This window comes from Nycticebus coucang, chromosome 19 (assembly GCF_027406575.1).
Source record: "Nycticebus coucang isolate mNycCou1 chromosome 19, mNycCou1.pri, whole genome shotgun sequence".
NCBI lineage: Eukaryota > Metazoa > Chordata > Mammalia > Primates > Lorisidae > Nycticebus > Nycticebus coucang.
Window position 1 is genome coordinate 69,485,547 of NC_069798.1, and position 22,707 is coordinate 69,508,253.

The 22,707-nt window shown below is 46.2% G+C and overlaps 1 protein-coding gene across 7 annotated transcripts in view; it reads right to left on the bottom strand.

The window, feature by feature from the left end:
- ZNF516 (zinc finger protein 516) overlaps positions 1 to 22,707 on the bottom strand; it is a 111,809-nt gene that overhangs the window by 39,792 nt on the left and 49,310 nt on the right. The gene's annotated exons all lie outside the window — the stretch shown is intronic.

Below are 22,707 nucleotides of genomic sequence, written 5' to 3' on the forward strand. Positions count from 1 at the left end.
TGAAAGGTCCCCACCAAAGGGGACATTCTCCAGCCCCTTTTGTCACAAAACAGTAGCAACCGCAGCTCTGGGTACTGGGTGCAGTTTCCTGATACCTGGGTCACAGCTTCAGGTATCCACTCTCCCACTTGCTGGGTCTCAGGAGATAGCTTTGGTTACCTGTGAATTCTCCCCTTCAGCACAGAGAGATAAGAGCTCCCCAGATGGGTCAGTTCTGTAATGTTCTGGGAGCCTCTCAAGGAGGCCCTGCCTAGACCAGACACTCAGCCCACGCAGTGGTTCTGCAAACCGACTGCCTGCCATGCTGCTCAGCGCACCCAGGAAGGTTTCTAGTTTTGCATCAAACCCTGACAGGTAAAACTGCTGTGTGAGGAGAAGAAAAAAAACCCGATGACTTTTAAAACTCCAATTTATTTTGATAGAACGGGAATCTTTCTCTTGCAAATTTATTTTTGGAATCAAAGAAATCAAATACTTCTAGATGATTTGTGACCTGGAGTTAAAATTTTCAGCATAACATTTTCTTTTTTAAATTTTATGGTATAGCCAATTCAATACATCAAAAAAAGCAAACATCTACCCATTCAACTTTCTAATTACATACATAGCAGTAAGCTCATTTTTATCTTTCAATGTATCAATGAAAAGAACTTGTGGGTCCTACAAAGGAGATAAAACTTTCAAATGCAAAAAAGAAAATAAACGAACAGCTAGAATCCTAATGCAGTAGTATTACCTCTAGGAATGCTTTTTCATTTCTAGTTACGAATACTTTTTAATTTCCAGAAGCACACAGTCTCCCTCAGGTCAAGACTGACCAACAGAAGGTTCTCCAGCGATAGAAAAGCTCTGTACCTGCCCGACCCACGTGGTGGCCTCCTAGGACCAGGGGCTCCCCACCTGGGACAGCACAGCCTTAGGTATCACTTGTCTTGTCACGTTGGATAAAAGTGCTTCTCTGCCACCTTCCTGCCTGAGAACGTATGACCACTTATGTACAGTCCCATAATGCTCTCCATCCTGATTCTAGATGAATATCCTCCAAAACACAAGTATTATCAGAGTTCCACTGAGCGCCCCACACAAGTAGGAAATCTACAACATGGACTTTAACCTTACAAAGGCAATTTCTTTCATCTAATCGTTGCCCTCTCATATCAACCTAAAATTTAAAAAAAAAAGAACAGCTGGACAGCCCAGCCCTGCAGGTATTCTGACCAGGAAAGTAGGTCTTTTATACTCTGTATCTGTTCCATGGCTTTTATTACGGAACTAGTCTGGGAGGTAATTCCAATTCTGGGAAATAAAGAAGAGGGTGCTGGGCATTTAGTTTGATTCTTTTGTTTGATTCTTTTGCACTAAGTCCAGACACAGTGTAGGTTGTCACCTAAGTGTGTGGGGACGCATGTTCACACACTCTGGATTCATCACTTACTTTTTGGTCATGTGGTCTTTTACTGTAAAAGTAACTTCCCTGGGCAAAATGTAGCAATGTGCCCCCCAAAAAGAAAATGTCTGAACAGAGAGGCATTACTTCAATAAAATATCTCTTAACCAAAGTAATTCTAAGCTCAAATTCTTCACTTGGAATAGCCAACGTCAGAGTTAATACACAAAGACTCCACTCTGGAGGTTCAGAGATGGGCCCCATCACAGCCACGCCCACGGACGCCACACACCAGAAGGAGACAAGATCGGAAGTGTTGACAACACCAGAAGAAATTTAGCAAACACCAAAGCCCAAAGCATCAAACCCAACAAACCCTAAAATTTTATCTTGGCTAAGGAGAAGGCTCCATAGACTCAGAAAACAGGAACTTCCTTGGCACCTTCCTTTCTCATTCAGAAAATGAGGTGGTGGACGAGAACCTGCTTCCCCCAGCCAGCTCCAGCGACTTGCTCAGAGCACCCTCTGTACGCAGCCAGTGAAGAGAGACACCCTCTGAAAAACTCCCACAGAAAACAATTGTTTAAATATTTAAAATGTCATTTTTTTATCTCCAGCTACTTAGATCAGAAAACTAGCAAAGCATGTAGGTCACCTTAACCTTACACAAATGTCTGAAGTTCAAACAAGTCCCGCCTGAGATAATGACATACACGTTCTGTGACCCTGCAAGGGTGTGTTCCAGATCCTTCACCACCTCAGCAAAACCCAGAGCCGCCTCAAGACCATCATGTGGAGTGGAAAATAGTAGCAATGTTGCAGCCAAATATCAGAAATTATGTTCCGAGGCAACAGCATTAACAATTCTCTGTTCCCTGATTAAGCCACATTCCTAAGTCCAGGGCCAAAACCAGCGAAGTCCTCACACATATTACTGCTGTCCCTTCCTTGGGGGGACACTCGGGGGAGGAGGCTCTCACTCCATGCTGGGGATGAAGGGGACACAGTGCTCAAAGGATGGCCCCAAACTGGAGGAATGAAAACCCCCCCTGACCCTGAGTGGGCCTCTCCAGCCCGAGGCCTCTGCCCCTCCTGGGACTCTGCCCCACCACACGTGTGGCCTTGTGCAGCCTCTAGTCCCCCTTAGCAAGCCTGCTCTGGAGAGCCCCTTTACTTCTGTATCACGAAGACAACAATGAAATCTTCATGAAGCTGGAAAAGCATGTTTAAGGCAGAAACAAAGTGCTAACATTTGAAAATACGGCATAGTGTTTAAAACACCACATGGCCTGCTAGCACTCTGGGAGGCCTAGGCGGGTAGATTGCTTGAGGTCACGAGTTCCAGATCAGCCTGAGCACAAGAGTGAGACCCTGTCTCTACTAAAAATAGAAAAACTGAGGCAAGACAATCACTTGAGCCCAAGAGTTAGAGGTTGCTGTGAGCTATGATGACACCCTGGCACTCTACTCAGGGAAACAGCTTGAGACTATCTCCAAAAAAAAACAAGGCAAATTAAACCACCACACAGCTTACTCAGATGCAAAAGAAAATGTGTCCTGTGGCTGCAAAGCTGAGCATACTCTCCGTTCTTGCTATCCTATCCTAATCACCACCACTGTCCTCCCAATGATGAAAAGTTATAGTTTAAGTACTTGAAGTAGAATTTAGTAACATGACTTTAAAATCCTATTTCCATATACACATATCTGATGTACATACGATATATACCGTGTATCTTTTTATTTTTTTTTGACACAGAGTCTCAAGCTCTTACCCTCCATAGAGTGCTTTGGCATCACAGCTCACAGCAACTTCAAAATTTTGGGCTTAAGCAATCCTCCTGCCTTAGTTTTTCTATTTTAATAGCGATAGGGTCTCACTTTTGCTCAGGCTGGTTTTGAACTTGTGAGCTCAGCCTCCCAGAGTGCTGGGATGACAGGCGTCAGCCACCGTGCCAGGCCTACACAGTGTTACCTTACATGTCTGTATGCTCAGCAGAATTTCTGGATAAACAGTGACATATCTCTACGTTTCAGACTTGCTCCTCTCGCAGAGGGTAAGCTCCATAACTCCAAGACTGAAAATTATTCATCGTTAACGTCTGGCAGCACCACATCCAGCAGTTTATTAAATCAATTGACAGAAAAACTCAAGGACTGAAGAAACAAAAGGGTCCGTGTTTTCTGTGCAATCACATATACGAACAATCAACTAAACCCATTTTACTATCGTATCAATAAGACAAAGCACATGTCACAAAAAAAAATCTATGTACTGTCACGCCTGGTCTAATTTTATCCTCAATATTAGTGAATGAAGTGTTCACAAAATGTTATGAACAACAATTTCCAAGCTCAATTTCCACGTATTCAAGACTAGTGAACATCTGCTTATTTAGGTCTTGTGAAGTATTTCTTCTTTTTTTTTTGTAGTTTTTGGCCAGGGCTAGGCTTGAACCCGCCACCTCCAGCATATGGGGCTGGCGCCCTACTCCTTTGAGCCACAAGCACCACCCGTCTTGTTAAGTATTTCAAATATATCAGTTTGAATATTTCAAACTGATATATTCAAGCAGTTTATATGATTACTGAATAGCTTGAGGGACTTCATATGTAACATTTTTTCAAATTAAACAAAAATTTTATTCTTAAGAAACTCTAATGCCATCTAACCTTTTACCTTTACTCTAAAAAACTTCACTTTAAAATGGCATTTCTAACAGACTCTAAAAGATTTACATGCACACAGATACACACAGATTCCTAAATATTTACACTAAGCTAGATCATTATTGGTTAGCTTTTAGCATCACCAATGGATTATTTACAATCCAGCTGTGTCAAAAAAAAAATCCTATTTATTCTGAAACAAGTCATTTCCTTTTCAGTAGCATATTAATACACACTTAAAAGTTCACTGAAAAATAATCATATTTAAAAATGGGCTCCAAAAGTTACTTCCCTCATACAATTTGTTTTTTTTTTTTAAGTTTGTGTTCCTAAAAATTAATGATCTTAAACTTTAGCTGATCACAGGGCAAACATTCTCTGCCCCTATCAGCCCCTGACAGTAAAGGTGATGTGGGTACGCAGTTGAAAGGAGGCAAACATTTGAACCCCAACCTACTAGTCAAACATACACATTATTTTCCATCACGTTTCCTGTTTGCTTTTAGACATTATTCAACCAAAAAAAAAAAGGTCATTTACTTTATTAGCACTAATGCTGTTTAAAGGTCTTTGCTTCCTGCCAAACTGGCTTAAGAATAATTTAATTATGTGAAAGAAAAGCCAATAAATTCTAAATTTTAGTCTTAAATTACAGTCTGAAATTTCTTTTAATGACACAGTCATGAGCAGAATGATGGGGAAGTGCCCTGCCACTCATGTTCCCACTAAATGGCTGGTATGAAACACAACCAAGAGATCTGGCTGTGAGTCCAGTTTCCACTTCAAGTGGTAGGTGTGTGTGCATTCACAGTGTTAAACTCAGCTGAGGATCAACCATGTGATATCTGTGTACTGTGGAGCCCCCCACATGGAACTCTCACAGGACAAAAGTGATACAGGATGCCTAAGGCCTGTGTGAACAGTCTCACGCTGAGGACCATCACAGCACACCTGGTTCTGGCCTTGACACCTAACAATGTCAGTTTTCCAACCTCTGAAAGCACTTCTCTAAACTCACCTGTAATGTAAGCACTTCATCCTCCGGGCACTGGGAGGAGAGCACAGCTACTTGGAAATAGGGGCTCTGCTGAGGCCGAGGGTCAGAGGAGGGGTTGCGTTCCCTACTCGAGCCAGCTGCCTCCTGCTAAGGGAGGGTGTATCCCCAGAAGCCGACTGCAATTCACACTCCCCCCAGTTTCGATGGTGCAGAGGACTATCCAAAGAAGCCAGCCCACAGAGAATTCACAGCCTCTGCTCAAGCTCAGGGTCTCCATCACCGGCTTCCAGGCCATGAAGAGGAGGTCGGAATCCTTTAAAAAAGCAATTCCTCGTGAGTTAGTGTCTGTCTTAACGCAAAAAGTCTGGTTAACTCCAAACAGCTGTGCTGGGTCCCACTACCAATTAGCTCAGTTTGCAAATGAATCGATATGCTGCTAGCAACCATTTCCAATAACCAGAAATTAAGTTTATTAATTTATTTTGTGTGTGTGTGTGCAATTAAAATGGCTTTATTCCACCTGGGTGGGGTAAGCTTTCCAACCAGGGCCAGGAAGAAATCCACCAAGTTCATTAATTTATACTAACAAAGTAAACTGTTACAATATAACCTTCTGTAAAGCATATAACACTTTCAATAAAAAGTCAACTTCTAGCACTAAATCTTACTGAAAGGGAAGGAGAAGACTCACAGAAAAGACAGACGTTAGCTTAGTAAAGCAAACCATCGTGCACTCAGACATTTTAAGAAAATAATGACAGCTTCATGGTTGGAAACCGCACATTAGTTCCCTGAAGAGAAGGACAGTCCCCAGTGTCACCCTTCTGTACTACACCCTGACCTTCACCTCTTTCCAGCAAAGCTAGAGACACTCCCAAGCCCATTATAAATGACTCTGAGACACGTCCCCAGGCAGAGCCCTATGCAGAGACACTTCAGGTGCTTTAGACAATGTCAAAGGTCACGAAATTGACCAAAGAGGTACAAGTTATCCAGATTCACTGTATGGGGGCTGGGAGCCTTAGCCACATCATCAACTTTAATCCAAGTCCAAGTGTTGGATCTGGAAACTGACTTGGATTTTCTGCAGGCCACGAGAAACAGAACCCATCGGTTTCCAAAACATTTGCACCCACCTGAAGCATCTGCGACATAAGAGCAAGAGACTTCATAGTTGGTAAGAAAATAAAAATAAGTTGAAAACAGACATTGCCCTCCCTTCCTACCCCAGCCTCTTTCCTCAGTTGACTCTTGCAAAGAATGTACCCTCCTTTCTCTTCTTCCTCCTCCAAATTAAAGGTGGGGGAGACTTTAATCTCAAATTACAGCTGCTGTTAATAAGCAAAGGAGGAAACAGAAAAAAATGCAGAAATATTTAGCTGTTCTCATGCTTGGTGAACGTAATCCAAAAGACCTCCATAAATAACTGGGGAAAACAGGGTCAGGGCAATCTGGGATGCTGAGAAGTAAACTGGTTTTCACAACACTGCTCAGCTTGCAACCATTTGATGGTCGCTGTAAAGTTCTGAAATGAAACTTGGCAACGGGCCTCAGCAAGATGCCTTTGAACTCCGAAAGCCTCCGCTCTGCCGCAGCCACTGGGAGGCTCATCTTGTCCCTCGGTCCCAACTTCAAAGAGCAGCTCTCCCATCCCAGGCAAGGGCAGAGTGCTGGAGCACAATTTTAGCCTTAAATGTCTTACTACTCCACACTCTGCCAGGCTCTTTCAACATTTTATTAACCCATGAAAACATGGAAACCCAAGCCATGAACAATGCCAGGAATCTCGAGAAACTTTTAAAATCTGAAAAGTCTTCCGCCCTCATCCAATGTAGAAACATCCGTAATATGTGTCTTTACCAAAGATGTTTGCAAATAATGCATCGACTTTTCTAATGCTTTGTGAACAAAAAAAATCTTTTTTTTTTTTTTCTATCCAGAATACTTTTATTGTACAGGTATCATACACACGACGATTACTGGGGGAACATTTACAGGTATGGAGTTCCATTCCAAATCTTCACTCCACCCACACACACTGCACACTCTTCTCAGGGTTTACCCCAACAGGAACAAGACACAACGTTATTGCTTTCTGAACAGAGAGCTTCAATTAAATAGAATCTTCCATTCCAAAAACAGCATCCTCCTAATTCTTAATACCCTGTGTACATATGAATAAAACCTTAAGATGTGCTATAGATTATCCCAACAGCGTTCAAAGTTCAGTATTAAAATCGAATCCCATTTCTCAAAAAGTCATAAGAAGTACGCCAGTATTTACAGACCCCATTAAATTATGCATAAATAAAATCTGTACACTCAACGCACTGAGTATTTAACCCGGTACCCAATACAAGAATGCATTTTTTTACCTTAACATAACACATTAAGTCATCCTCTATAAAAGCCTATTTCAGAATTTACATACGATACTCATTTGTTACTGAAAGCCAAGAAGTAATAAAACCTGAAAGAAACTTTTCTCCCTTTTTGACATAATGGACGGTATTAACTTGGTAGCTTTCAATGAGCAATAGTGAAAAAATCTTTAGTGCAGTATTTTCTCCCAGAAAACATACGTGGTACCTTTAAATATTCAAAGGGCAAAAGAGTGGTCACCTAGTCAGTGTGGAATTCCACAGTTCTCCTAGTGACCATGTGGCCAAGCTTTCTCAGTCTAGAAGGTCAAATACAACTGCAAACTCTTCACTAAATTGTAAGTAGTATTTTGGTAGCGTCCTGAATGGGGAATGGCAGCAGAGGGGCTCAGATGCACGCCCCGCCCGAGACGGCTGCACCCTCGCTGCACAGAGGCAGAGAGAGGAGGTGGCAGCCTCAGTGATGAACACGGCCAGGCTGACAGGCCCTTGGGGGACTTCACAGTTATGAAACCGGCAACGAGTCCCTGAGCCGTACCCTGGCCAGTCCTATCTCGGTTGGAGAGCAGAGCTCTGCGAGCTCTGTGTTTGCAAAGCTGCCACCAGGTCCCTCCCCACACGCTCCAGAGAGCCTGGTGGACAACTCAAGGCTGGCAAGAAGGGAAAACACCCGAGTCACAGGCAGCTGGAGCTCCGCTGCAACCTCTCACCACTCTGCAAGGCACCACTCTGACCACACAGGGTGTCCCCAGCACTCCCACAGCACATCGTATTTCTTTGGTTTTTACAGTAAAAAAGGATACGACGTTCACACAGTATGTACTTTCAAGGAAAAGGAAAGTTTCTGAAAAAGCTTCGCAGACCTGACTCACAGCGGGCCTTGTCTGGAGCCCAAGTCCTCGTAAAATTTTCTGCCTGGCACGTGGATCAAACTGTATGACTTTGGCCACTCAAGGCAAGGGCTTTTTTTCAAACTTAGAGATAAAATAACACACCAGATTATCAAGTCATTATTGTTATTTTAAATAAACCCCTGGCTACATGTGCAAGTGACAGTGAACCCAGTGACATCCCGCCAGTCACGTACGTACCAGTAATAACACCAAACTGGTAACGGGTTGGGTGGCACTGACTGGATACAGGAGGACATCCTGTCAGCCTGGAGACCACAGGACATGCAACAGTGGGTTGCTCGTCCCACTGTTGCAACGCTTGTCCCACGGGCAAATGGCTGCTCCCGCAGGAGGCCTGATGTGGGACACGCTCCTGCCTGCCCCTCCCAGATCCCTGCTCCAAGACAGGCCTGCTGATGCTCACGGGCTGTGTCTACTCCATCAGGTCAGGGGAGCACCTGCAGACATGCCCTACCCCTGGGGCGAACTTTCTGGAGGCCAAGTACAGGCTGATCAGCAGTTAGCACAAGCATGGACTATCTGTGGTTATGAGAGACAGGGGACTCCGGCTCCACAGAGAGGGAGGGACAGGTGCCCAGAAGACCCAAAGAAATAGGAGAAGTCAGGAAGGAGGCCTGGCACAGGGACCCAGGATGGGTGGGGACAAGGAGGAGAGACCAGGGCCAGCTGTGCGGAGAACAAGACAAGCAGAGACCCATCACACTGCAGACAGAACAGGCCAGAAAGAACCCCAGACTGTAAACGAGGACAGGCAGAATATGTAAGAAAATCCAACCAAATTAACTCTCCTCTGTACAAGTCCTTAAGAAAAGACGGCTCATTTTGGCCATTGGCTCCCTGAGTTTTACCTGGAGAAAGAAGACAAGCTGTGCTCTCAAAATCACACCACACACAGCTCCAAATACAGAGCACCCAGCAGCAAGGGTGTGCATGGGGGGGTGCCCCGTCTGCAGACCCCACTCGGGGACACCACAAGGCCCTGGGCCGCAGTGCACCCCATCCAGTGGCACCATCTGGAGGTGTCCGCTAAAGCATCATTTCCACAACCAAACTCACACGGCCTTTCCGAGGATGGGTGTGCGCTCCCAGAAGGAAAACCACCTCAGCTCTCTTATAAACCAGGAAAGGAACAGTTCCCCAGATCAAATGCCAGGGTTCACCAGGCTCCTCTGGGGAGCAAGACAGGAGCAAATCCTCCCTGCACTCCCCATGAATACTTAACTGACACAACCTTACCTCAAACCCCATTTCACCAAAAAGACAGACAAAGCACCTGCTGGCAAGAGATAAGGCTCACCTCCGAAACACATGCAGGTGAAGTTGGAACCTCCAGCCGACGGGGAAAGGCTTTATCTCCAAGTAACACCAGGTTCCAGAACCTTCTACATCAATTATAGACCAATCTTTCAAAATAAATTTGCAAAGTCTCTGCATGTTCTATTGGTTTGATGGGCTGGGAGGTGCCCACTGCCTTTACGACTTTTTAATTTGCTCCACGGAATCTACAACCATTACTAACACGTTAGTAATTCTTCAACCCTTCAAACATAGGACAAAGAACTCCCCAGAGAACGGTGATTTGCCATGGATCTTTTTTCACACATATTAACTCAGTATTCACACATATTAACTCAGTATTAACTAAATAAGGGTAGCGCATGCACAGTCACCATCAATTTAGAACCAGAGCAAGTGGGCCCCTAAATGAACTACTTCACAGTCAAGACTGACCAGGGGAGGAGGTGTGCCATTCATTCACTGCCACTAGTGAAACGCCCAGGCTGCCAGCACATGCCACTGAGCTCACAAAACCTTCCTACTTCTGGGCTGCCGAGGACGTCTTAGTGGAATCCAGCAGATAAACACCATGCAGGTGGCCTAACTTCCAGCAGTCAGGGCTAGTGGCTTTTATTAACACCTTACCAGACGTTGTCTGGCATTTCCCAACATCCCACAAAGTCAAGAAAACGCTCCAGCCCCGTGCTACACTAGAGAACACTGGTGATGATGATAGGATGATGGCAAAGTAAGACACCAATAAAGCCTCAATACAGAAATTCACCTGCACAAAATGCCCAACACAGACTTCCCACTGAAAGCTGACACCTACGTCTGCGAGGCAAGCCCTGTGGCGTCATTCTCCGGAGTACATTTCAGATACTTATGAGAAATTTCAGGAGTCAAATTAACATAAAGCTTCCTTCAAGATGAACAGTGAACTCAACGATATCGTATCATCTTAATTCAAGAAACTGCACAGAGCGGTGCTGTAAGTGCCAGCAGCCACTCTCTACCAGCCACGCAGAGTGACTTCTGTCCCCTTCTGAATCCCTTTTCCACCGCACTGCTCTGACCCTCAGTAGAGCTCACAAGTGTTTAAAGTACTAACAAATGGAAACTGCAGAAAGAAAGCAAACTCCACCAGAAGGTTCTCCCCTTCTCTCCCTCAGCTAATTATTCTCCTAACATTTGCTGGCATGAAGTAGCCAACATCTCCCCCTAGGAGTAAACAAAAGGCGCTTTAATAAGCCAACAAGACCAGACGTTTCTTGAATGCATTAAAATAACCTGCCAGAAAAGATATACCCACATACAACACTCACCAGATCAAACAGGATGTCCAGTTTGCCTGAATTTTAGATAACAATTTTTTAGCATATGTCCCAAATATTGCATGGGACAGACTTAAACTTTAGAAAGTATTTACTGTTTACCTCAAATCAAAATTCAACCAGGTGTATCATAATTTTATTTACTAAATCTGGCATCCTTAACTTCTAAAACAAGCATATGATTTGAATGAATTACTTCCAAGGATTTGGTGTGTAAATGCTGATGTAAACACGCAAACATTATAAAGAGGGAAAGTCTTTTTCTTCGGCTATGGGCAGTGTCGCTAATTTACTGAGAGTGGAAAGGAATGACAGGAAAAGGAGAAAAGCTAGGAGAGGGTCCGGCATCACCTTCCAAAAGCCCAACCACGAGGACCCCTCCTAGTGATCTCTCTGTACAGGACTGAGGTTCTGGGGTGGACAGCTGTGACCCAGAGATTCCTTCCAGGCAATCAAGGACCCTGAGACCTAGGCAGCCGTCCATTTATCATCCTTCAGACTAACGGTGACTGTGGAGACGCGGCCTACAGGCCACGGCCCACGGGTCCCACTGTCTGGGGTGGGCTTCAGGGCAGGGGGCTGTGAAGGTGACTATCAGGATGGCACAAGAGCCCAAGAGAGAGAAGTGCTACAATCCCTGGAGCATGGGGCAAGCTCCCAGCTCGTGGTACCTAACAGAATAATAAGTACGGACAAGGTCACATCCTACCTTCAACTCGTGACTGGGCGCAAGTCTAAGAAAGTCTCTTTAACCCTCTAAACCTCAGATTCCCCACCTGTATTTTGGGAAGAATAGTCCCTACAGCTCATGGGTGACACTGGGTACATGACATACAAGCAAATAGCACCTGAAGTCAGAATGTGTCAGATCAGTGGGGGGAAGCAGGTTGTCAATGTGGGAAGAAATTTAAAAGCACCTCACAGAACACACAAGGTTCTCATGGATCAATATAACGTGCAAATGTAATAAAGCAAATGAGATTTATTCAATGAAAATAGTCTAATAGTTGGAGAGAGAGTAACTTTCAAAGTTGTATGTGAAATCCAAAACCCTAAAGGAAAAAAACCGCCCATTCTGCCTTTTTAGAACATCGACAATAAAGACTTAAAGTAAAAAGGAAAATGAAAAACTAGGGGAAGGTATTCAGAACACACCTGATGAAAGATTCAAATTCACAATATACAAAGAGTTCTTATAAATTAAATACAAAGGATAAATGCCACATTCAAAACTGTGCAAAGTGAACAGATAAATCACCCAAGAAATACAAGTGGCCAGTAAACATGAAAATATACTTACTCTCAAAAAAAAAAAAAAAAATCCTGAAAAATGGGAATATCCCATTTTTCTTCTTCCAGATAGGCAACTTTAGAAAATCTGCAATACTCAGAACTATTGAAGGTATGGGGAAACAAACACTCACCACTGCTAATGGACATGAGGACTATTCAACCTAACTGGCAGTTTCTAGGGAAATGTGTTAATAAAATAAGCAAACTCCTGAGAGCACCAGTTTCATGGCAAGTAAGAGGCCGTGAGCGCATCCTAAGTGCTGCCGATGTCTGCGTGTCCCAGCACACTTGCTGCCGTGCTGTGATGAAATTTTGGAACAAGGTGAACAGCCATTAACAGGCAAATGGATTGTCACCCTGCTGTCCCTCTGAGCAGCCCAGGCGCAAGGCAGAGACGCCCCTGCCCCGGTGGGAAGATTCTCAAGGCATACTATCACATGGAAAGCAAGCCAGGACACAAAACAGATCATCTTAGTAAGTATCAAAATAAGGAAAAATCTACATATGCACATACACATGTAAATACTTTAAAACTTCTGGAAGGGTAGGAAATAAACTCTCTTGAAGAGATGAGCAAAGCCCACAGAGGAGAAAGTCGCCAGGTTGAGCCCTTCCCCAGGACCCGGATCGTCCACGCTCAGCAGGTGCTCATGAAAGACTCCTGGATGTTCCAAAGGCCAAACAGAATCCTCCAGTCTGCAGCAGACACCTCACCCCGCCTCCTGCAGTTGCCCCTGAGCCGGCTACAGCAAGGGTGCCGAGGAGACAGTGGAGCACAGAGCAAAGTCCATGGGGCGCAGGGTGGGTCCTGTCGTGGAAGACCCTCCTGGCCACAGATCATCAGAAAGAGCTGAGAAGGGACAATTCAGGGCAGGAGGCTGAGGGCCCCAGGAGGAGGCACACACTGGTGTGGGGAGGACTATGGCAGAGGGATACACACACAGTGATATGCCCTCCTGGCCCGCCAGTGGCCGCGGCCTGGGATTCATCTGTGGGCTTGGACAGAGAAAAGAAAACACACTCGGGCCTCCTCTGAGGTTAGACTTAAAGCCACAGCCTCAAGATCCATGGGTCACTGTTCCCAGCATCAGCACTCATCCTGGCAGGCGCGTGGTGTTATAACACCTTAGGATTCCTAATTCTGCCAATTCTGAATAGGAAGAGGAGCAAGGAGAAGGAACAGAGGTCAAAGGATGAAGGGAAGGTCACAGCCAACGCCGGCCACATGGGGGAAGGCTTGACCCTGTACAGCGGGTGACGGAGGGCAAGGTCAGTTCCTCTCCCCCATTCAGATGTACCCTGCTGAGCGCATGGGTACACACAGTACGCACAGAGACGGCCACAGACACCCCCAACATTACGTCTTTAAAGAAATACATCTTCTAACCTGGATGGACGTGGAAGATATTATTCTTAGTAAAGCATCACAAGAATGGAGAAGCATGAATCCTATGTACTCAATTTTGATATGAGGACAATTAATGACAATTATGGTTATGGGGGGGGAAACAGAAAGAGGGAAGGAGGGAGGTGGGTGGGGCCTTGGTGTGTGTCACACTTTATGGGGGCAAGACATGATTGCAAGAGGGACTTTACCTAACAATTGCAATCAGTGTAACCTGGCTTATTGTACCCTCAATGAATCCCCAACAATAAAAAAAAAAAAAAGAAATACATCTTCAACTCAAGAAAAAAACAAAAAAACAAGAAATTGTGACTGAGAATAGAAAACGAAATCATAGAACATTGGGTACTTAAAAGCCACCAGGAGACTGTGCCCGCAAGTGCTGTCCAGGTACAAGACGTCTCTGCAAAAGCGGTTCTCCCCACTTCTAACTCCTCACTAACACCATGCTCTTTTGTTACTGGAGTTTCAAAACAACATTAAGAATTTGTTCCTAAGTGGAGGGCAGGCTATCACCATAGAAACCACAGAGACTCCTTTTCTTCCTGGCATGACGCACAACCTGTCCAGAACCTTCTGTTCAGAGTTTCTGAAAATTCCCAAGCCAATACTCCATGACTGCTCTCTTCATATCCAAACTTAAAGAACATCCCAAGTCAACTTGAGGTGCCACACTTACCTACATTTCCAAGCTCTTACAGATGTTCACCTATCCACCCCCAAGGCTTCAAGGTTTTCTTTCTTTTTTTAGAGACAGAGTCTCACTTTATCACCCTCAGTAGAGTGCCATGGCTCACAGCAACCTCCAGCTCCTGGGCTTAGGCAATTCTCTTGCCTCAGCCTCCCGAGTAGCTGGGACCACAGGTGCCCGCCCCAATGCCCGGCTATTTTTTGTTGCAGTTTGGCCTGGGCTGGGTTCAAACCCGCCACCCTCAGTACATGGGGCCGACGCCCTACTCACTGAGCCACAGGCGCCACCCAGTTTCAGAGGTTTTATGCCTTGATTTCAGCCTCATGGCCCTGACTTTTCCAATAGTTTTGAAAAGGCAAGCCACGGTAATAGTTCTTTTAAAAATGAAAAATTTCAATCCACTCCACTCCTATAATTTTCTTGTGTAATACCAAAATATGACAAAGCACATTATAATGAATTACCTAATAATTTCTTAACCAAAAATATTATAGATTAATTCTAAATAAAAGAAAGCACAATAACTAATCAGATTGGAAACTTGACCATCACTTGAATATCAAAAAATGTTCTTCAGCTGTCTAGCTGAATGAACAAACCATTCCAGTAACACACATTGGGATCAATAGCTGGATCGCTGAATGTGCAAACACCCTGGTTTTATGATTTTAAGACAGCTGCCCCTCCCCATCAGGTTTTAGGCACTATATTCAGGCAAATACATAAATTTCCTATAGGAAGGCCAAGTCCAGATGGCCACTGAGTCACTGTAAATAGTTTGCTTCAGTAATCGCCTACATCATTAAAAGTAAACAGTAATCATATTAAATTTGGAATGCAGTTTATTCTTAGTGCTGAAAAGTAATTATTCTGGAGTTAAAAGAAAGGACATGAGTAACACTCAGATTTGGTATGTCTTTATGGGAACGTATTTGGCAGCTACCGGTTCTCCCAAATGTCTTACTAATCTGTGAAAAACACTTTTTTCAAATCAACGGCTTCCTTGTAAATAAGGCAGAGAGGCGGCCCCATGTAAATGGATATTACCACATTGCCGTGAACACAGAATCAGGTAAAATTCCAGAAAATGGAAGTATTACTTTCTATTTCCTGAGATGAATATCCCTCTTTTTAAAAATTCTAGTAAAATACAGACCTAAAACCACAATCCATTTTTAATACACACAGGCTTATGCTGATTGTATATGCAAATACTGGATCCCACCAGTAGTCTACAAATTTCAAGTGAAAACCCAGCCTCTGATGAGTTTTAGCACACACAGGAAATCACTCAAGAAACACCAGAAGAAAAAAAGAAAAAAACACCCTAAATTTAGAAATGAAAAATTAAGAACTTGTGCCACAGAAGAATACACACCAAAAACACTTACCAAACAAAACTCATTTAAAAGAAAATCTAGGGTGGCGCCTGTGGCTCAGTCGGTGGGGCGCCGGCCCCATACACCGAGGGTGGCGGGTACACTCTTCCCTGTTACCTGGGCCCCTGGGGAGCTGGCACCCAGTGGACAATAGCCCAGGTGGGCGTCACACTGCCCATGACACTCCATGGGTCTCCCCACAGCCTCTGGGCTCCACAGACCCCAGGCCTCTGTACTGAGGTGACAAACCCTCTGAGGACCTGAATAACCCCATCTAAGGAGGCTGCCAGGCTGGTGGGTGAGGTCTAGAGGGACCACAGGCCTCAAAGTCACTATGTTAGAAGTGGTCTCAGCTGGCCTCTGCCCCTCCCCAGGGCAATACGGTTCCATAAGAATAACCAGAGACAGTGTGTCCCCATCAGGACACCAACAGTGCAGGGTCAGTGTAGAGAGTGTGGTTCCAAGGAAGCCTGACCACTCACTAAGAAGTAACACAATGGCAAAGACAGAGCTTTACACTCATGCAGCAGTTTCCAGTTTAAACTCTGCGAGGACATTGGTCGCTGCTGTCGACACTGATTATACACTGAACTACCAGTCTGGTCGTTAGTCATCGTTGCTGTTACCAGACAACACGGTGTCTAGAGTCTAGACATCCAGTAATAACGATGGCTATTCAGTGCTGCGCAAAGCCACTCCCACCAAGGGTAACAAGCTCTCCACGCCGCGGTTCATGTGATTCATTCCACCCTATGCTCAAGAGCCAGAAGGTGCAGCTGCAGCCACCGCTCTCGTCAGGACCCCTGCAGGTCATCCCACAGAGAGACACAGCCCTGGCCCTTGAGGAGAGAGGGGAGCACACAGAGGACACCCACACCGCTCTCGTCAGGATCCCTGTGGGTCATCCCACAGAGACACAGCCCTGGCCCTCGAGGAGACAGGGGAGCACACAGAGGACACCCACACCGCTCTCGTCAGGATCCCTGCGAGTCATCCCACAGAGACACGGCCTTGGCCCTCAAGGAGAGAGGGGAACGTGCAGAAGACACCCCACACCGCTCTCGTCAGGATCCCTGCGGGTCATCCCACAGAGACACGGCCCTGGACCTCAAGGAGAGAGGGGAGCACACAGAGGACACCCCACACCACTCTCGTCAGGATCCCTGCGGGTCATCCCACAGACAGACACAGCCCTGGCCCTCGAGGAGAGAGGGGAGCACACAGAGGACACCCCACACCGCTCTCGTCAGGATCCCTGCAGGTCATCCCACAGAGACACGGCCCTGACCCTCGAGGAGAGAGGGGAGCACACAGAGGACACCCACACCGCTCTCGTCAGGATCCCTGCGGGTCATCCCACAGAGACACAGACCTGGCCCTCGAGGAGAGAGGGGAGCACACAGAGGACACCCCACACCACTCTCGTCAGGATCCCTGCGAGTCATCCCACAGAGACACAGACCTGGCCCTCAAGGAGAGAGGGGAGCACACAGAGAACACCCACACCGCTCTCGTCAGGATCCTGCGGGTCATCCCACAGAGACATGGCCCGGGCCCTCGAGGAGAGAGGGGAGCACACAGAGGACACCCCACACCGCTCTCGTCAGGATCCTGTGGGTCATCCCACAGAGACATGGCCCTGGCCCTCGAGGAGAGAGGGGAGCACACAGAGGACACCCACACCGCTCTCGTCAGGATCCTGTGGGTCATCCCACAGAGACACAGCCCTGGCCCTCGAGGACAGAGGGGAGCACACAGAGGACACCCACACCGCTCTCGTCAGGATCCCTGCAGGTCATCTCACAGAGACACGGCCTTGGCCCTCAAGGAGAGAGGGGAGCGTGCAGAGGACACCCACACCGCTCTCGTCAGGATCCCTGCAGGTCATCCCACAGAGACACGGCCCTGGCCCTCAAGGAGAGAGGGGAGCGTGCAGAGGACGCCCCACACAGACAGATGTAGGAACCGCAGGTGTTCAAAGTGCTTGTGAGTAGAAGGGACTTTTCCAGGCCACATAAGGGGCATGAGCAGGTCACTGTCCAGGTGGAGCAGTCGGGGGCAGCGAGGTAGAGCAGAGAGGAGCGGGGGCAGGCGGGGCTGCACTACGGCGGCGTCTGGCACATTGGGCTCAACCCCTTCTGCTCACACTGAGGGCAGGAGGGAGGAGCGGAGGGCAGCAGCCAGCACCTGTACTCAGTACACGTACTTGGCAATGTGCGGAGAAGGGATACAGTTGGACACGTCCACCGCAGATTCAGAGGGCGACCATGATCACCAGCAGATGCCTAATTATCAGTGGGACTGTCTCCAGGGCTGCTCTGTGACATGGCACCACCTCAGGGCTACAGAACCCTGAGGTTCAGTGCTGCGGCCCTGACTCTCCAGGAGCCCAACAAGCCGGGCCATCTACACGCATCATGCATGTCCCTCAGCACCACCTGACCTGACCACACGCTCGCTGTTCACCGCTGCTTTGTCTGTTCTCCCAGCTTACCAGCAAGTAGAGGATCAGGGTGAACGCCGTGTGCCTCTCTCTGCAGATGCGATCCTGCGGTACCCAGAATGCCACACCTCACGGGAGGGGTGAAAGAGCTACACTCAGCGGTTTCTGTTCACTGCTGATAGATGACGTCTACACCTGACTTCTGCACAACGCGGTCCAGCTGTGGCAGCTTGCCCTGCAGCACATATGTGGTCATGACGCAGACACAGGTGCTGAATCAGGGCCTGAACCATCCAGGCACCACATTATTGCCCCTGGTGGACACACCAGGACAGGGACCCTTTCTGAGGCTGGGAACTGGATACTGTGGACTCCAGTTCTGGTGCCAACTCTAGCACCGAGAGGAAGGGCTGTGTTTCTAGGATTCCCGAGACACACCAGAGCTCACGCTGTCTGCTCCCTGCAAGTTTTCTGGCTCCTCCCAAGGAGCCACCTGAGGCCGGCACAGGCCCAGCCTTCCTGCCACCATAGCCCTGGCACTTCCTGAGCAGTGGTTCAACTGGGCACGGACACTCTTGAGATATTCCTTTCAAGGAACCTGCAGGTAAGACCAGGAGGCTGAGCAGGCCCGACTGAGTGACCATCTAGGTACTGAGACAGTGGCCCCGTCTGTGGCTTCTCTGAAGCTGTGAGTTCACTGTGACGGTGCCAAGGCCCACACCCCTGGGCCCGTGGCCCAGCTCCCAGCTGTCTCCACTCCCCTGTCAACTGCCAGGTGGTTATTCCCTGGCTGCACCTGAACTTCCTCTTGCTCTCACTTTGTTCGTTCTCTCTCCTGCTTGGCCCATAACCCCTTTCTTTGAGTCACTTTTAGCTTCTTCGTACTGTGTTAAGACAAAAGTTCCTCCAGTCCCCAACCCTGCTTCATGAACAGCTGGGACAGCCCAGAGATCAGCCTCGTCAGTGGACTGTCCATAAGGACGCTCGCTGGACAATGTGCCCTGCAAGGAGCTCGCTGTCCACACAGAAGAAAACCCTCAGAACAAGCCCTTGCAGAAACTGCCCCAGGCTGCAAGCTCGGTCCCCGCAGGCAATTGCCCTCCAGGCTCACACTAGGCCCAGAGTCACCTCAGTCCCAGTTCCATAGGTAGAAATACATGGACGTTCTCTCCCTAAACTGTTCTGATTGCCAACTGTGCTCCATCGGGCAGGAAGAACGGTCAGTAACCTTTTGCTCAGCTGTATGACCACAAATGGCCTTCCTCACCCTCCAGCTTGCCAACGTGGACAGCGACCCAGCCTCCAAGCACCAGTGCAGCTAACACCTTTCCGTCAAGAGGCTGAGTGTGATCGGTTGAGAGGAAAGAAGGGAGCTCTAGGGGCAGGGGGACTGGAATGCAGGGAAGGCACGCATGCAGAAATGGAGACTTTCTGAAGGAAAATAGAATTTTTGCTTCAATTATTATCTTTCCTTCCTTGACCAGATTTTGTCTCTTCTGAAGACTTTCCTTAATTCTTAAAATTCTATGTTTGGCACTTGTGAGCCGTTTCCTTACTCTGTTTTGTTGAGATGCATCACTGGCCAGTGCTGTGGTTCAAAAGCAGTTTAACAGCTGTCACCTGGTATCCATGGGGCAAAGACCGCCCTCAGGTACCAAAATCCACGACACTTATGTCCCTGACATAAAATGATGTGACATTTGCATATAACCTGCCCCACCATCTCCGGGTTACTCATAACACCTAACACCTAGAAGTGCTACGTAAGCAGTTGTTATGTGCCCTTTATGGAATGACAGAAAGTCGGAACGTTTCAAATATTTTCAATCCCTAAGCAGTTGAATCCACAGACATAGAAGCCATGGACACAGAAGGCCAACTATACTCGAAATTTCATCTGCATCTCGGGGGCTTCCTGCCTACTGAGTGAGGTACATTGAGTGTCCAAAGATAAACTGATAGTGGGCTCAGTGCAGGGGAACGTGTGACACACCTTAGCATAACAGGAAATGCTCAAAAACTGGACAGTCACGACAGTTTAACTCCAATGCCAGGCAGATGAAGAGCAGCAACAGGCTCCTGTTTGTGTCAGAATTAAAGGCTCAAATGTCTGAGGGCGCCGGCTCCGGGCGCCGCCATCTGAGGTGCTCCTGGGACGCCTTGGACGACGACAGCACTTACTCACCTGGCACACAGCTGTCTAAAGCGCTTGCAGCCTTCCCGACGCCTCCATTACTCAGACACCACCCAGATGCCTTCTGAAAAGAATTCTATTTCGGCCCATATACTTGAGGCTTCTATGTTTACTTGGGAAGCAATATTCGGTTATCCTAAAGGATGGCTTCAAGCTCCCAAATTCTACTCTGTATTTGATGTTGATTTTTATAAACTTCAATTACATGCCCTTTCACCTTTCTTCATACCTAATTATACAAATTTTCTGTGAAGTCAAAAAGCTGATTTCTACCAGTGCTACGTCACTCTCTCCAGGAGATTGCAATCTAGCTCAGGGGCACACATTCGACGACTGACTTTCATTCCCAGAGCAGCTCTCCACCTCATCACATCAGTAGCAAAGGCTGCGGCCCAGCTGCCATGTGAAGGTGAGGGTGACCACAGGAACCTTCCAAAGAGACACACAGGGACACTCAACTGTCAAAACTTATTTTGTGAAAAAAGAAAGGTGCATTCAGTTAATCTAATAAGGAAAATTATTTCTTAATCCAGAAAACAGCACTCAAATCAATTTCTGGATATCAAAAGTCCAGGTAAAATCACGGCAATCTGGAATTTACTGGATGGCCACACAGACCCAAGCTCTGATTTCAACTTGCAGCCACGACAAGGCTGCACAGTGCTCATGAGAAGCTGGTTCTCTTCCACTCCTCAAAATCTACAGGATTGTTCTAAACACTATAGCAGCCCTCCCATCAAAGTTCTACAAGAACTTAAAATAACTTCAACGTTTAAAAACCTAAATGATCTTTTTAGGAACAGGAAAAGCACGCATTTTCCAATGTTACATTCATTTTTAAGGGAAAAAGGCAAGCTGCAGATCAAAACACAGGATTCAGAACATCCAGTTTCTTTTCCAAAGTAGCTATTTCAAAGGCTCAGCCAAACCCTACAATTCAGAGTGTTTGGAGAGTAGTTAAATCAATGTGACATGGTCTCTCCCCTTAAGGGACATCCACGAATCAGTAATTTAATGGTACCTAGACCATTAAAGATGCCTGCTATGTCCGAAAGGTGTGTACTTTTAGGCAGAGAGATTATCGTTTTTCGGGATTACAAAATGTGACCTCTGTTGACCTCTGAACCTCTTCAGCATTTCACAACTCCATCCTGCCATAAATTTCTCTCCTTTCTCAAGCTACACTAACCTATTTATTTGACTGCCAACTTTTTGGTAAATTTAGTGATATGTACCTTGTTAGAGAATCACCTGAGGCATATATTAAATTTCTTAAAACATAAGTTACATGTAGGGAAAATACAATGTTTTTAAGAAGTCTCTAAAATTAAATGAATCTCAGAAGGGAAAAGAATAAATTCCAATTTATAATGAAAATAATTTGATCCTTCCAACTTCTTGACGGTAAAAGCACTACTGACTCAGCTTACTAAGAATCATCTGACCACCAGCACAATCTATGGGGTCAACCCACCACCTTTCCAAATATTAAAAATACTTCTCTTTCAAGGGAAAAAACAAACATACAATGCTAACCTAACATTTTACCCAATGTGTGCTCAAAAATAGCCACAGTATTATTGGAATATAAGCAGTAAGATTTACAGATACAAAAATTAAAAAAGAATTAAACTGCAAAAAATGCCAACAGAAAGTCACAATCAGAGGTCAACCCATTTCCAGACAAAGTGCTAGAAGAACCCAAAAGAGCTGGATGAATGGATAGTGCGTTTTTGGAGAATACCATGTTCTGCTCCTGTGAGGGTCCCTGACTAAGACCTGGTAAGTGAAACAGGGCTGGTGTGTGTTGCTTTACTATTCTTTCATGTCTGCACAAACTTACAACCTGTGTGCACACTGGACAGCGGTTTCTCCAAGGGTCAGAGAAACTTGTTTCCTACCAATCTGCATCTAAGTACGTGAGACCCTCCTCTCACACAGGCATAAACCTGGAGTCATTATTAAGCTCTGTTCTTGGCTAAATCTGTAATAAGTAAAAATAATGTTGATTTTTGCCTGGTTTTGAAGATATGTACTACATTTGTCCTTCTCACAACAGAACACAAACAGCCCTGCGCTGAGCCTTGGTTTCTTCCATTCTGAGCTCTCAGGGAAAAGCAACACCCTTTAACCAGCTTGCAAGGAGAAGGGAAAACCACCCCGGCTCTGTGGGCAGAGCTACAAATTCTGTAACTGCAATATCACCTTCCACTTAACACAATTACCCAAAGCAAAAACTCATGTACGAAATATCAAAATTTTTAAAATTTATATTAAAAAAAAGGAGAATTCTGAAAGCAAAGTTGATCAAGCATATTTAAATATTTACACGGCTACTAGA